Source organism: Mya arenaria, chromosome 14, assembly GCF_026914265.1.
Source record: "Mya arenaria isolate MELC-2E11 chromosome 14, ASM2691426v1".
In the NCBI taxonomy this organism is placed as follows: domain Eukaryota; kingdom Metazoa; phylum Mollusca; class Bivalvia; order Myida; family Myidae; genus Mya; species Mya arenaria.
Window position 1 is genome coordinate 19,455,080 of NC_069135.1, and position 13,993 is coordinate 19,469,072.

Sequence of the window (13,993 nt, forward strand, 5' to 3'; positions counted from 1 at the left end):
TCGTTATGTCGGCTTTGTCGGGACCTAGAGGGAAAAGTCGAGATAACGAACATTCGACACATCCGAATTAAAACAAGAGCTATCACAGAGACAGCGCGCTCGACTTTTCCGCCGCTTTTCAGTGTAAGGATTGAAAAGTTTTGGCGAAACATGCATGGATCACTGTTAGATTATATTTCAATGCAATAAATGATGTGCTGAGATATTAACATAAATTTGGTAACATGCAAAATTTTAACCAGAATTTTTAAGTCTTATAATAAAGGGCCATTATTTGCAAAATACAGTTATCTAACTTGGTTATTCAATAAGGCTGGGTGGTTGAATACCATTGTATAAAGTCTCACAGATTCGCATCATGACGGTGAACAAGTGTGCAAAGTTTGAAAGGCATATGTCAATAGACTATGAAAATATATGAGGTAGTACGCAAACTTTAACGTAAGTTCTAAGTAAAAAAGGGGCATAATATTGTAAAAAAGCTTGATACAGTGACCTCCTCCTGTACACAGGTTGAGATCATGATGTTGAACAAGTGTGCAAAGTTTCAAAGCCATATATCGATGTACTTTGAAATTATCTGAGGTGGTACGCAAACTTTAACGTAAATTCTAAGTAAAAAAAGGGGCATAATTCTCTCAAAATGCTTGATACAGTTACCTCCTCCTGTGTACAGGTTGGGGGCATGATGGTGAACAAGTGTGCAAAGTTTCAAAGCCAGATGTCAATGGACAATATTTGAAGTGGTACACAAACACTTACAAAAACTTTAACATAAGTGGTTACGCCGACGCCGACGCTCGGGTGACTAGGATAGCTCTCCTTATTCTTCGAACAGTCGAGCTAAAAAGTATCAGCAATCCCAACACTTTTAAGTTTGATTTATGTCCAACATCCGACTTCTGCAATTGAACGGTCTCATCACCGTCGTGAAAACAGCAAACGTATTATTGAAAAATAAAGTGATAAAAAAATGAATTATTTGAGTCAAATTTATTTAGTTCACGTTTATGGATAACACAAATCAGATATAAAACCACAATAACATACACTTGTATATTGTAAGAAAACGGTAAAGCACATATGACAACAACTTAAAAGAGCACATTTGTTATGCCCGTTTGTTTTTTTACAAATATTATAGAGAAATTTCTTCGTAACGTAACTTTCAATGTTGTCGAATTTTCCGATTATGTCATCGTCGACCTTACTTGCGTTTCATTGTATAGCTAGGAGCAATAAATGTCTCTTTAATCAAAAACATAAACAAACACCTTTAATTATTCACACTTACCAATTTACCTCCAATTATGACAATTTGGTATATTTTGATACGCACGGTAATTTAGCGACATGCCGCAAACCTTCATGAAAATTTTCGCACCTACAACTCGATCTACAGTTCGACATAAGGGATAATGTGTGAAATTCGACCACAGGGACTGAAATAGGAGGTCGACATAGCGAAAAAATCGAGAAAGAAAAGTCGACATAAGCAGATTTATTTTATATAGAATAAGAAGGAATAAATTCGGGACAGGAGAAAAAAATCGACATAACCGGAAAGTCGAAATATCCGACGTCGACATAGCGAGTTTAGACTGTATATAAATCTAGCGATTATAATAATTTCGCCCTTTCACTTATGGTAAAAGTGGACAAGCGTTGGATTCCAGTTAAAATGCTCTTGTTGTTTTAATGTAGCATCTTATATGTTTTGCTAAGTATGTTAAGGCCGGCTGTCCACATACTTCATTATGAAATGTTTTTGACAAATGCACGTGCGCCACGTGTGCCACTTTAACCTTTCGGAATGCCACAACGGTATATATTAGAAAAATATATGGTTTTATGTTTTACTTTGATTACAGGAACAGCGGATTCGCAATGACACATCACACCAGACGACAAAGTTGAAATCCCACCGCCACTTCTTCCCCAAGTACAAGGCCGTCCGTGTCTGCCCGCAACCGGACACGCTTATAGTTTTTGACATTGAGACCACGGGATTAGGTACCAAATTGATATATTCCCTTAAAATCATAAACCAAAATTTTCAACATTTTGTACAACTTTCCAAAAAAAAAATAAAAAAAAATTACGTGTCCTTCGGTCAGCGTTTTATATATATAGTCCTCATAACTAGATAATTTGTATACCCGTTTAATAAATTCTTTGTGTAATTCCAGCACACGACAGTGACATTATTCAGCTGTCAGCTAAGCATTTGGATACCGGCGACACGTTTTCGGCATACATCAGACCCGCCGGTGGCCGTATTCCGACCACCATCACATCGGTTACCGGAATCGCGATACATGGAGAGCAAATGTTTTATTTCATGACACCGGTTGGGTCTACGGACATGTTAAGTTTAACTGGCCTGTCTTTGTTTTCCGAGTGGTTGAAGAAATTTAACAACCCCGTCTTGATAGCACACAATGCAGCTTTTGACACAAGAGAAATAATAAATAGCTTCCTGTATTGTAGTGTAAGCCATTCTCATATTTATGGTTTTGCGGATAGTTTAAAGCTATGCAAAGTAATCTTTCCTCGACGTTCAAGCTACAAACTATCTGCTGTATTGGCCGGTATTGGACTGCGGACTGCACGGGAAGGTGCGGTGGACTATCTGGCGTGAGACCACAGTTATTTTTACTATATGTTTCATATAGACACTAACGTGGCTTTTGACTTTATACACATCCCAATTGAAAAACAAGGACATGGCATCTCTAGAACAATTCAAGATACAAAATATAATCACAAGAAAGCATCATGTTGACCATTGACCCGACTGTCAAAATTGAGTTCAAATACAGAACCCTTCCGCCAAGGAGTCAATCGGCTATAAACAACTAATTTTCAGACTTCCACAAGCTATGATTTTTCCAATATTTACACTGAAAACTATCAATTTCTGCAATAGAGTGTCAAATTCAGTCAAGTTCTCTGCAAAAAGAACATTTTTTTTGCTTCTTTTTCATTCAATTTTAATAAAATATTGATACTTGAACACAAGCACTCTTTTTTCTGTATTAACATCCAGTCAACGGGGGGCAAATAACTGTGGTCTTGAGCCATCTGTAGTGCTAAAAAACAGATTAGTTATATCGGCAAAACCAATCGCGGCTTTATCATCCTATTTTCTCAATTAAATATTAATTCCGGATGTTAAACTGCTACACATGTACAGAATAAAGAAGTGTTTTGAAATGAATATGTGAATTTTTGTCAAACATTACAACTGTTATACGTAAATATTTTTCTGCAAATCGCAGTACAATTTACGATCGCAATTGTATCGTTAAATATCTTTCCAATCATTATTATTATTAGTAGTAGTAGTAGTACTAGTAGTAGTAGTAGTAGTAGTAGTAGTAATCAGTATATAGACGTTTTACGTGTTTAAATATGCTAGTTAGTTCATTATACACAATAACGTCGACGTTCAACGGAACATAAGGTCATTTACTTTGAAATTACTTGTTGTTTATATTTTGAGGGTTGCTATTGCAAAATTTAGCCCGAAAATCCCCATATTTTATTTAACATTTTGAAAGTTTGAACATTTGGTTACAACATACAAAAAAATACCCAAGGGGACCGCCGTCGTCTTAAACACTTATTTTGACGTTGAAGACAGCAAGGGTACGTTAAAAAACGAACAAAATGAATGTTAAAAATGCGAGTTATTCTGATATTTCAAATTTATCTTTCTTTTGTGTGCAAATTTCAAAATGAAAATGTATAATGCTTGTTTCATTGCATATATATATAGCAATTAACATGTTTTTTCGATGAAATTTAAATATTTTATGACGCGATTTACCATGAAATTAAAGAAATTACGGTGCCTTATAAGATAGCCGGTTTTTGCACTAACCTTCATCGGAAAGGTATTTTATTTCGCATAAATAATTAAAGGAAGCTTAATGCTGACCAATTTTCAGTACATTTAGAAAATATTTCATTTTTGACGTCGAAATTTTGTTGAGCAACGTACCCCACCACCTTAAGTTCGATAACTTATTAAATCGAAACAAAACACGTAATAATTATTTTGAAATATAACTGACCAGATCCAGACAAATCTTGCACAAGCAAAAGCGCACAGCGTTTATACAAACTCGACATACGTTGTTTCGTTGTTAATTCTGTCTAGAAACTACATAACTACATCCGCATGGAAGGATATATATCGACAAATATATATCCTACAACATCAACCTATAGATTATCTGGTTTGGGGGAGATAATATAAACTAGTTCATAAAACATTAACTAGCTTAACGATTTAAATAAAAGCTGGGTAACTCCATTGTGGTGAATCCATGGTCTAGTGGTAACACACTTGACTGTCTATTCAGGGTCGCAAGTTCGATTCCCCGCCGCATCACTGAACAAATACGAATCATCTTCCGGGAAGGACGTAAAATGGAGGTCCTGTTTGACAGTGCTATACACTGGTGCAATTTAAAGAACTAGGGTAACTCTAACAAGGATTACATTATGTCTATACACTATGCTCTAAAAACATAACATGACTAACAATCTTATCAAAGCACTTGCTGAATGGGCAAGGAGCGAGTGCGAGTATGAATAAACTAACACATCACCTTTCTGAAACGGCCAGTCACAAAACTGTGAATGTGGGATTTCACTAACAAACTTGTTTGAGTATTACGCATAAGGCCCTTGATCTAAAAACAGGCTTTATTTCACTATCGAATACATTGATGTTGAGTGTTGTGCCTTTAAATGATTATGCTGAACGTGTACATTCTTTTTTTCCTTTTCTTATCTACATTAAGTGCTTATTTACGTAAATGTATAGTTATTTTCATATGTGTACTCCCCTATATTCGTTCAATTACACGTATGTTTCGATGAACACAACATCTACGGAATATCTCTAAAATGTACTAAAACAATAATTGGGGTTCGTCAAATGCCGTGACGCTGTCCTTATAACCACATAAACACTTCGTACAATTGTCTAGGATGCCTGTTTCCAAGCGTTGTGAGTTATTTTTCAAATGGTTAGTGTAATTAAAAACATTGTATGTAATAGATTTTCGGATGATATGTGTATGCACACTTTTGTTCATTGTCTGGATATGCGTGACGTCATTCATACTTAACTCACCGTAATGCTTCCATATGCTCTACTTAATGAAACAAACTTGTTTTCAATAAAGGTCTATTATCAACTATATGAAATGAAACATAACTAAGTGTGTTGTTTATTTTTTATATAAATTCATATATTACCAAGGCGACACTTACACATATCACTTACCCTTCATGGATCGTGACAGTTATGTTTTAAAAACCAACATGTATTATAATCTATAACTACGTGTTTTTCATGGTGTTAATAAATAATTTCGGTTAGGGAAATCTTGTGTACGTCTTGTAACGTAAATTACCTATATAAACTCCTCTCATTTTGAACAATCCTCTATTTGCAATTACTCCTCTATTGAAGTTAGCCTACAATTTTTAGAAAGGAAACTTCAGATTCCACACAAAAAATGGTACTTTTTCATACCACAAATATTACATAAGATAAAATGTATAAAATGTACAGTGTTTATTAAACAGACAAGACACCAGATGATACAATTACAAGAAAAAAAGAATATTGTCAAAAACTTACATACAACTGATATTGTTGTGTATAACGCATTGAATTGTACTTACTGATATATCTCATCGCTTACGACACATCCATCTTTCGCCTTTCTGCACATTTGGTTGATTCGAAATTTACTGGGGTTGTCTACCACATAAATCCCAGTAAGTTTAACAAGAGGGCCATGATGACAATAGAACGCTCACCTAAGCAAAGGGCCACAATTATGTGATAAAGAATTAATAAAAATGTTGCAACTTAAACATATCTTTACTGATGATGATGCCTTGTTTTATACTTGTAAAGGGTCATGTAATGAAGGTACCTGTAAAGTTTCATTGCATTTGGCCTGGTATTTTCAGAGATTTTTTTTTTAAAGCAAAACAGTAAGTTGGCCATTTTGTTGCTGTTGTTGTTGATCAATCTCAATGACTTGTTGTATTTTTGTAAAGGGTCATGCAATGAAGCTTCTTGTAAAGTTTCAGTGAATCAGGCCTGGTATTTTCAGAGGAGATGTTTTTTTTAAAGCAAAACAGGAAGTTGGCCAGATTGTTGTTGTTGTTGATCAATCGTGACCCCTTGTTGTATTTGTTGTAGGAGGTTACCTAAGGAAGCATCCTGTAAAGTTTCATTGAATTTGGACTGGTAGTTTTAGAGATTACTTTAAAGCAAACCAGGAAGTTGGCCATTTTTTGTTGTTGTTGTTTATCAATCGTGACCCCTTGTTGTATTTTTGTAGAGGATCACCCAAGGAAACTTCTTGTAAAGTTTCATTGAATTTGAATTGGTAGTCTCAGAGATGTTTTTTGAAAGCAAAACAGGAAGTTTGCCATTTCGTTGTTGTTGCTGTTGTTGTTGTTGATTAATCGTGACCACTTGTTGTTTTTTTGTAGAGGGCCACCCAAGGAAGCTTCCTGTGAAGTGTCATTGAATTTGGCCAGGTAGTTTCAGAGATGTTTTTTAAGCAATTGTTGACGGACGGACTGACTGACGGACGGACGCCGAACAAAGACCGATCACAATAGCTAAACTTGAGCACTTCGTGCTCTGGTGAGCTAAAAATAGCGCCAGTGTGTTTATCCGTACTCATTTACAGATGAGATTTAAACTGGGTAATCGTTGTACTATTTTTAAACGAGGAAACCCAAATGAGACAGTTACATGATTGTGCCGTTGATTAATTTATTCATGTAAAATGACGTACTATCAGCCTCCTACTAGCTCACATTCTTGTTGTTGTTATGGCTATTTTGTACATACATTAAGAAGGCTTGTTCCATGGACATAATCTTGGTATTTTTCCATTTTAAATGTATGTTGTTGAATGCTTCAATAATGTTTCAAATCTAATTCTGAAACAAAAAACAAAAAAAGCCTTAGGCATAAACAAGTTATATATATTGACTTTAAATATCCATTACAACAAAATGATTTTTATTCTAATTATTTACATAATGTTAATCAATGACATTTTAATGAGCAGTGTCAGATCTATGGAATAATTATGCAAAAAGCTACAGAAACAAGCTCAGTAGCAAAATGTTTAAACATGAACCCGGTTTAGTAGCACTGGGCAAACGCTAGAGACATAAAACACAAAATCACAAACAAGAAACATAGAAGAACAGCACAAAACTCCACAAACAGCACAATATAATATAATATAAGACAAATATATCATATATGTCAAAACTTTACGTTCAGTACATACCATTCGTCTTTGTATTTTGGTGTTTGTTGCCTTTGCTGGACAAGAAGATGACTGCTGGTGTTTTTAAAGAGTGTGTTCTTAGTGTTCTTGTAGTCGGAGTTGTTTCTCTTATATACAGAATTGTTATTCGTGTAACTGGTGTTGCTGTTATTCATGCTTAAGATGAAGTTGTTCTTGAAGCCGATGGAAACGATAGATGGAGGGCTTGAAAGACCCTCGGACACGGAAGATCCCGATTTCTTTGGCGTAAAATCTGCAGACGACGCTGTATGGCGGCCATATTTGAGAGAGAAATAACTGACATAAATCAACTACCTAGATGACACAAATAACGTGTTCAATATCCTACTTAAATTATTGAGCACGTTATTTTTTCGTGAAATGCAAATTATTAACGTGATCAAGCTGAGATATTCGGTATCGTTTCCGTCCTCTTTCTATTCTACTCATCCTTGTTCCTTACTCGGAACGAGCAACTGAACACTCCTGTCCAATTGCCCTTCTTTTCTCCGTACTTTTTATTTTTTCTTCATTTCCTGGCGACTGATGCGCACTTTATCGTTGTTGGTGAAGTCCATGGCATATCCGCTTCTTCTGTCGGCCGCGCCATAAAATCCACGGTGGCCATCTCTGGAGTTGCAAAACAGAAAAAATACAATTCCGTCGGGATTTAGATGTTTTGCCGGTTAGTAACGCCCTATCCATATTCATCCAATTGAGATATTTCCTGTGACAAATAATGTTCAGTAAGCACAGCTTAGTTTTGCTTTGAAACGGTTTACATTTCTGATGAAAAACATTCAAAACAAACACCATTAACCGTCGAACCTTGTCGCAGATGACGTAGCCAATCGCGACTGCATCAGGTCGACTTTTGATTACTAATAAAATTTAACATGCCTGGTCAAGGCAAGTTACTGCGCATACATGTAAAGAATTGTTCAAATACTGACATCTAACGTAGTTATGAAACAAATTATCGTTTTCTTGTGTCTCTTTACTCAACTTGTGGTATTATTCTAACGTAGTTTGACGCTGTATAATTCTGAAATAAGTATTTGCATTTGTATACCCTATTCATCAACAAATGTTCTCGTCTAATACTACCATGGATCCACAGGATTGAAATGAGAATCATACACATGCGCATAACTGTATGTTATGAAAAGCTTAGCTGAAATGAAGAAGTAAATTAGTTGTTTTTAATTATTAATGAAATAGTGGACTACAATTTTTTTATATTGAAAGCAATCGAGACATGCATGAATATTATGTTTCACGGGATTGTATATATGTATCATAACCGATATAATGTGAAATTAGGAACTCAGTAAAGCCTTGGCTCTGTTGGTGGCTTCTACGTCATATGGCGGGTTACCCAGCATCCCAAAGGTGAAGTCACAATCCAAGCCTCTAGCGATCGAGAATCACCACACTCTCCCCAGTTTTCTTCTGAAAGGTTAGACCATGGGGGAGTTACGTCAGAATAGACTGGTGCCAGGGCCCGTGTTTCCGGTGCTCTAATATTTAGCTGCTTCGGCTCGATATCCTCCAATCTTGGCATGTTGTGTCCAAGTACACCGCTACACCAACCGGTGTTGCAAGGTGCCGCATTGGCCATGCCCTGCCCTAGCTTAGGCCCCAGACTGACAGCGTCCAAAGTCTCTGTCATGTGGCACTTATTATGGCGCTCTGAATTCTTTCTTCGGTTATAGGTTTCTCAGAATATGACGTATTCGGCAACGTCCTGGCCCACACCAAACCACATGAACCGCCCTCTTACACTGAGCTAACATAGCCCCTTCAGCACAAACCTGAACTTGTTACTGTCCTCGGAAGTATGGTCCTCCTGGTACGTAACACCTTGGAGCAGAACCATAATATTATTATCTTCCCTCATTCAGCACGACTTTGCAGCTGAACTGCCTGCAACTCGGCTTCACTAGGCTCGAATGCGTCAGTGAGCCATTTGAAAACAAATGCAATGTGAGAATCTCAATCCTCTGCTGCCTTCAAACCATCTTATGCAAACCCACTACTCGGGTGAAGTTAAACACACCTGAAGTCTGGACCTTCCACAACTCTTTTACTCAAAATGTAAAACTAGCGTACTATGTATACCTTACATGCTTTATCGAAAATTACACAATGAGTCACCTACTGAAATCAATCGAACTCTCAACTAGAGAAGCCGCATCATATGCTCGGACCGCCTCATCCGCCCTATCAACAGGCCTTCCAGCAGCCACTAACAATAAAGTAGGGAAAAGTAGGTGGTTTTCTGACAGAAAAGAAGGAAATAGTAGGAATATTTTTTACAAAAAGTAGGAATATTTTTGGTTAAATATGTAATTATTAATAGCTATTAACTTACCTAGAGGAGATGTTTTTAATGCAAAATCATACAATTATATATGCCACATTGAAAATATAAGTGAATGATGCTTGGTCGGTTTCTGTTGCTGAACTGTGTGGGTGAAAAGATGATGCAATTCAAAGTTGAACATGTTGCCACACCTTTCAACAACAGAAACCAGCCAGTTTGACATCTTTTGTTCATTTTCTGCAAATAAAACTAGCACAAAGATCAAACTTTAATTTTGCGGACTTTATTTTCAAAAAAGTAGGAATAGTAGGATTTTTTTAGAAAAAAGTAGGAAGCTGTTAAAAAAGTAGGAAAAAGTAGGAACGCTGGGAGGCCTCTATTAACGGATCATTTCTTAGAATATTCACCCATATTAATTGGAAGTTTGTTATTGGACTTGTTGATGGAACACACATTCGCATCAATGCACCTTATCACTATGAAGAAGACTTTGTTAATCGTAAGGGTTGCCACTCCATCAATGTGCAGGTGAAAACTTATTTAATAATACAACTAAAAATGTTCTAACTGTCTCAAGGAAGAAAATGTATGTTGTCAATAGTCTAATAGATATGCTAGTTTTCGACGAAATGTAATGATAATCCATACCAAGCTGCAATGTTGTATACGAAAATTGTTTGGACTTAGCATGGATCTGATTACAACTTACAAAGCCAGTATATATTCAGACCCCGCATGGTAATGGATGATACACGTAGTGCACTCACTTGCCTTAGCCATTGTGATAGTATTGATGCCATATAACCCATACAAATACACACATACATTTTTATACACACATACATTTTTTCTGAGATTAAGATTGCCATATATTATAAGATAGTGATACATAATTAACAGGGCTTTTGTTAAAGGAAGTTTGGAAGTACGTTAATCCCTAGGAATGGGTTAAAACTTCCAAAATTGATAACTTGGAAGTACAAAGACTTCCATTATTTTGAATGTTTCAAAACAAATTGTCCTTATTACTGCTATATTCTCAATTTTCAATCAGTCTTAATGTAAAATGATCTATTACGATATAATGGATAAATAAATAGTGGAAAATAATAGTGTATATTGTACACTTAAACAATTCAGTGAAAAATTGATGGACATGAAATTCATACTTCCAGTCTCAATTTCTTAATGGAAGTCCTATTTTAAAAACAAATCCTTTCCACTGTATAATGTTGAACAATTGAACAATGATGAATTGATCTAGTATTTCATTGTATTTGTCTCAGTCTGGCAAAATATCTTTGAACTAATTTATAACATACCGCTGCCTTCATTTCAAAGATTCCTCGGTAAGTGCCAACTGTAAAATAATAAATACACAGATCCATATGTTTAGAAGTTTGTGCATTAATGATTATTAATCGTTTTAAATTGTAGAAGCCTGAATAAGAGTATGAAGAGTAAATAAATTTATGTATGAGGACTTTATATTCATGTTCTTTTTTTATTGCTTTTGATAATGTTTGATGTATTTTGATGTTGTATTATATTGATCGAACATGAGACATTGACGGGTACTTGCTAGGTGACAGTGGGTATGCATGTCGCCGTTACTTTCTAACGCCCTTCCTGAATAAACAGTCATCAGCACAGGAAAGGTAAAATACTCATGCCTAGCAGGGCAATTAAAAGAAGGTAACATAGGTAAATGATAAGATGTGCTAAAATTTGTTCAAATTTGTAAGTGACATTTAGCTCCTAGTGGCTCATATCGACGAAATTAGGCTCGTTTGTTTGGAGGAAATACTGTTATTGCCAATTTAGGGACAAACTGGTGTCTAGTACCTTGAACAATAATAGCATTGTATATGTATCTGCCCATGATATGATTGTTGTATAAATTTCAGATATAACTGAGCCGTCAAAACACGAGTAATCATTGAACAGACCTATGGAATGCTTTAAAAGAAGATTTCCTTGCCTTTCATATGGCCTTCTTGTCCAGCCACAGAGATACTGCCAAATACTATTGTCCTGTTCTTTTCTTCACAACTTTGGCTTTGCTCATGGAGATGTATTTGATCGTCTGGGTGGTATTGATGTTGACCAACCAGATCATGACTTTCCTGTTCAAATAAAAAATCCAGGCAATGGTCTTCTATTCAAGGATCTTTTAGCACGAACATTCTTTTCCTGACTAATATTCGATTTACTTTTTCTTAAAGGTATTGTGACTGTTATGACAGTGTTCGTGTCTTTGAAGAAAATAAGCATCACTTTGTTTTTAATAATTTCTTTGAAATGTTTTCCACCACGTTTTGTTGTCAATCCTTTTTGAGGTTCTTTTGAGATCAGTATGGACATTTTTTTCTAATTTCAATTTGAATGTTGATGATTTAAAATATCCAAAGTCTGCACATTTCTTGCATGTTTAAGTTTCAAACAGTGAAATATCATTTTTATTTCCCTAATAATTCTCTTAAAACTACCTAAAATTATAAAATAAAATATAAATTTCTATCAGGAAACAGAATCTTTTATCAAATATGTTTTTCAAATGTCTCGTGTATTAAAGCAATTATCAAATGGTTTGTTATGAAGTTCAAGACAACAAGGTTGTAGATGTATATTTTATTCACTGTTAACAGTTGTGTGAACATGTAAGAAAATGGTGGTGTAAACCTGATTTTTATAGAATGAAATGTTTTCTGCTTTTTGAAAGACATATGTATATTCCGATGTTAAGTACCAAAACCTAATGAAAATCTTATTTTATAATAATATGTAACAAATATATTATGTAACAATCATAAATTTCTCATCTGTCATTCTTGATGATGCTTTGGAAAGTTACATTGATGAAAGAAAATATAATTTAACTGAGAAAGATTCAATTATATTTTTTTAACGAAACAATGAAACAAATAAGATATTAGTAAATATGCATATGTGTACATAAAGACTTGCACATAACTTTGTATAACTTTTATCACATGAATTAGCCACACATCACCTTTTTTTACGTAGTTGACCTTTTGCAACGGTTACAAAGAACATATTAAAAATATGGCATTTGAAAAACAGGTGAAATACATGTCAAGTTTTTTTATGTTATGTCACTGAAGAACAAGATTTGCGTTCGTTGTCTGTAAAGTTCTTTTAACTTTTATTTTTATTGCACACTTGATAAGATTAGCTAGAATATGTATAGATGTCCAAAATTTCAGCTCTAGCTGTAAACTTATGACGGAAAAACTTCTAAAATAGGGTTTCAGATATTATGAATTAAGTAAAACTTTCTCCAAAATTTTTAATGGTCATTATATTCTTATATCAAAGTACAAATAGTAGTCTTAAATCGTTGATTGCTTATATTATTGCTCATCCTGATTTGAATGGTGATGTTTAAAAGAAAATTCGTAAAATTAAAATGTTTCCAGTTTTCAGCAGGTAGTTGGGCAGATAGACTCAATTAATTACGTGTTTATTAAAGCCGTGAAGGTTATGCCTTCTAGTTTTTGAGAATGAATTCCTGAAACAAAATATAGGGTTGAATGTAGCATCCTTTCATAACTAAGCTTTCAGTCCTTTGATTTTATGAAATTTTGCAAATTCATGTTATCTTTAAAACCGTCTTAGGTTTGACTACTTAGCTTTCAGTCCTTCAATTTCATGAACATTTTGCAGATTCATGTTATCTTTAAACCGACTTTGGCTGGCTCGGAATTTTTTTGCTTTGATTTTGTGAAATAGTTTGCGGATTCATGTTATTTTTAAAACCGCTTTTTTCATGCTGGCTAGGAATGCTCCAGTGTGTGACGTCTCTTTCTTGTAAAATGTTACTGGGGTTATCATTTGGAGGAATAGTTTAGACATATTCCATTTAACAGTGTGGAAATCGCTCCCAGATAAAAAAATAAATATTCAAAAAATTCAAAACCTGTTTATTTTTTAACTTGTTATGCAAGATAATGATAATGTAAAAGAAAGCATGTAAAAATAAAAGTTATAGCTAATTTAGTTTGCTTTTAATTAAATATTTAAATTCAAGATTGCTAACATCATTTTTTGACGGAATATTTGACAGACATTTTTATGTTCGCAACTTCAAATTTGTTGAAATATTCAAGAGTTTCTTACATTATTGTAATAAACATTTCATCAGGTTGATAAAACATGAAAACTTTGTGCTAAATCAAATACTATATTAGCAGAAAACATTTCAGATACAAAGTTATTCAATTTTTGTTGTTGATAATGTCACTTTTTTACAGAACAACCTGTTGCAAACATAAACTTTTGACGGAACAAATTGTTG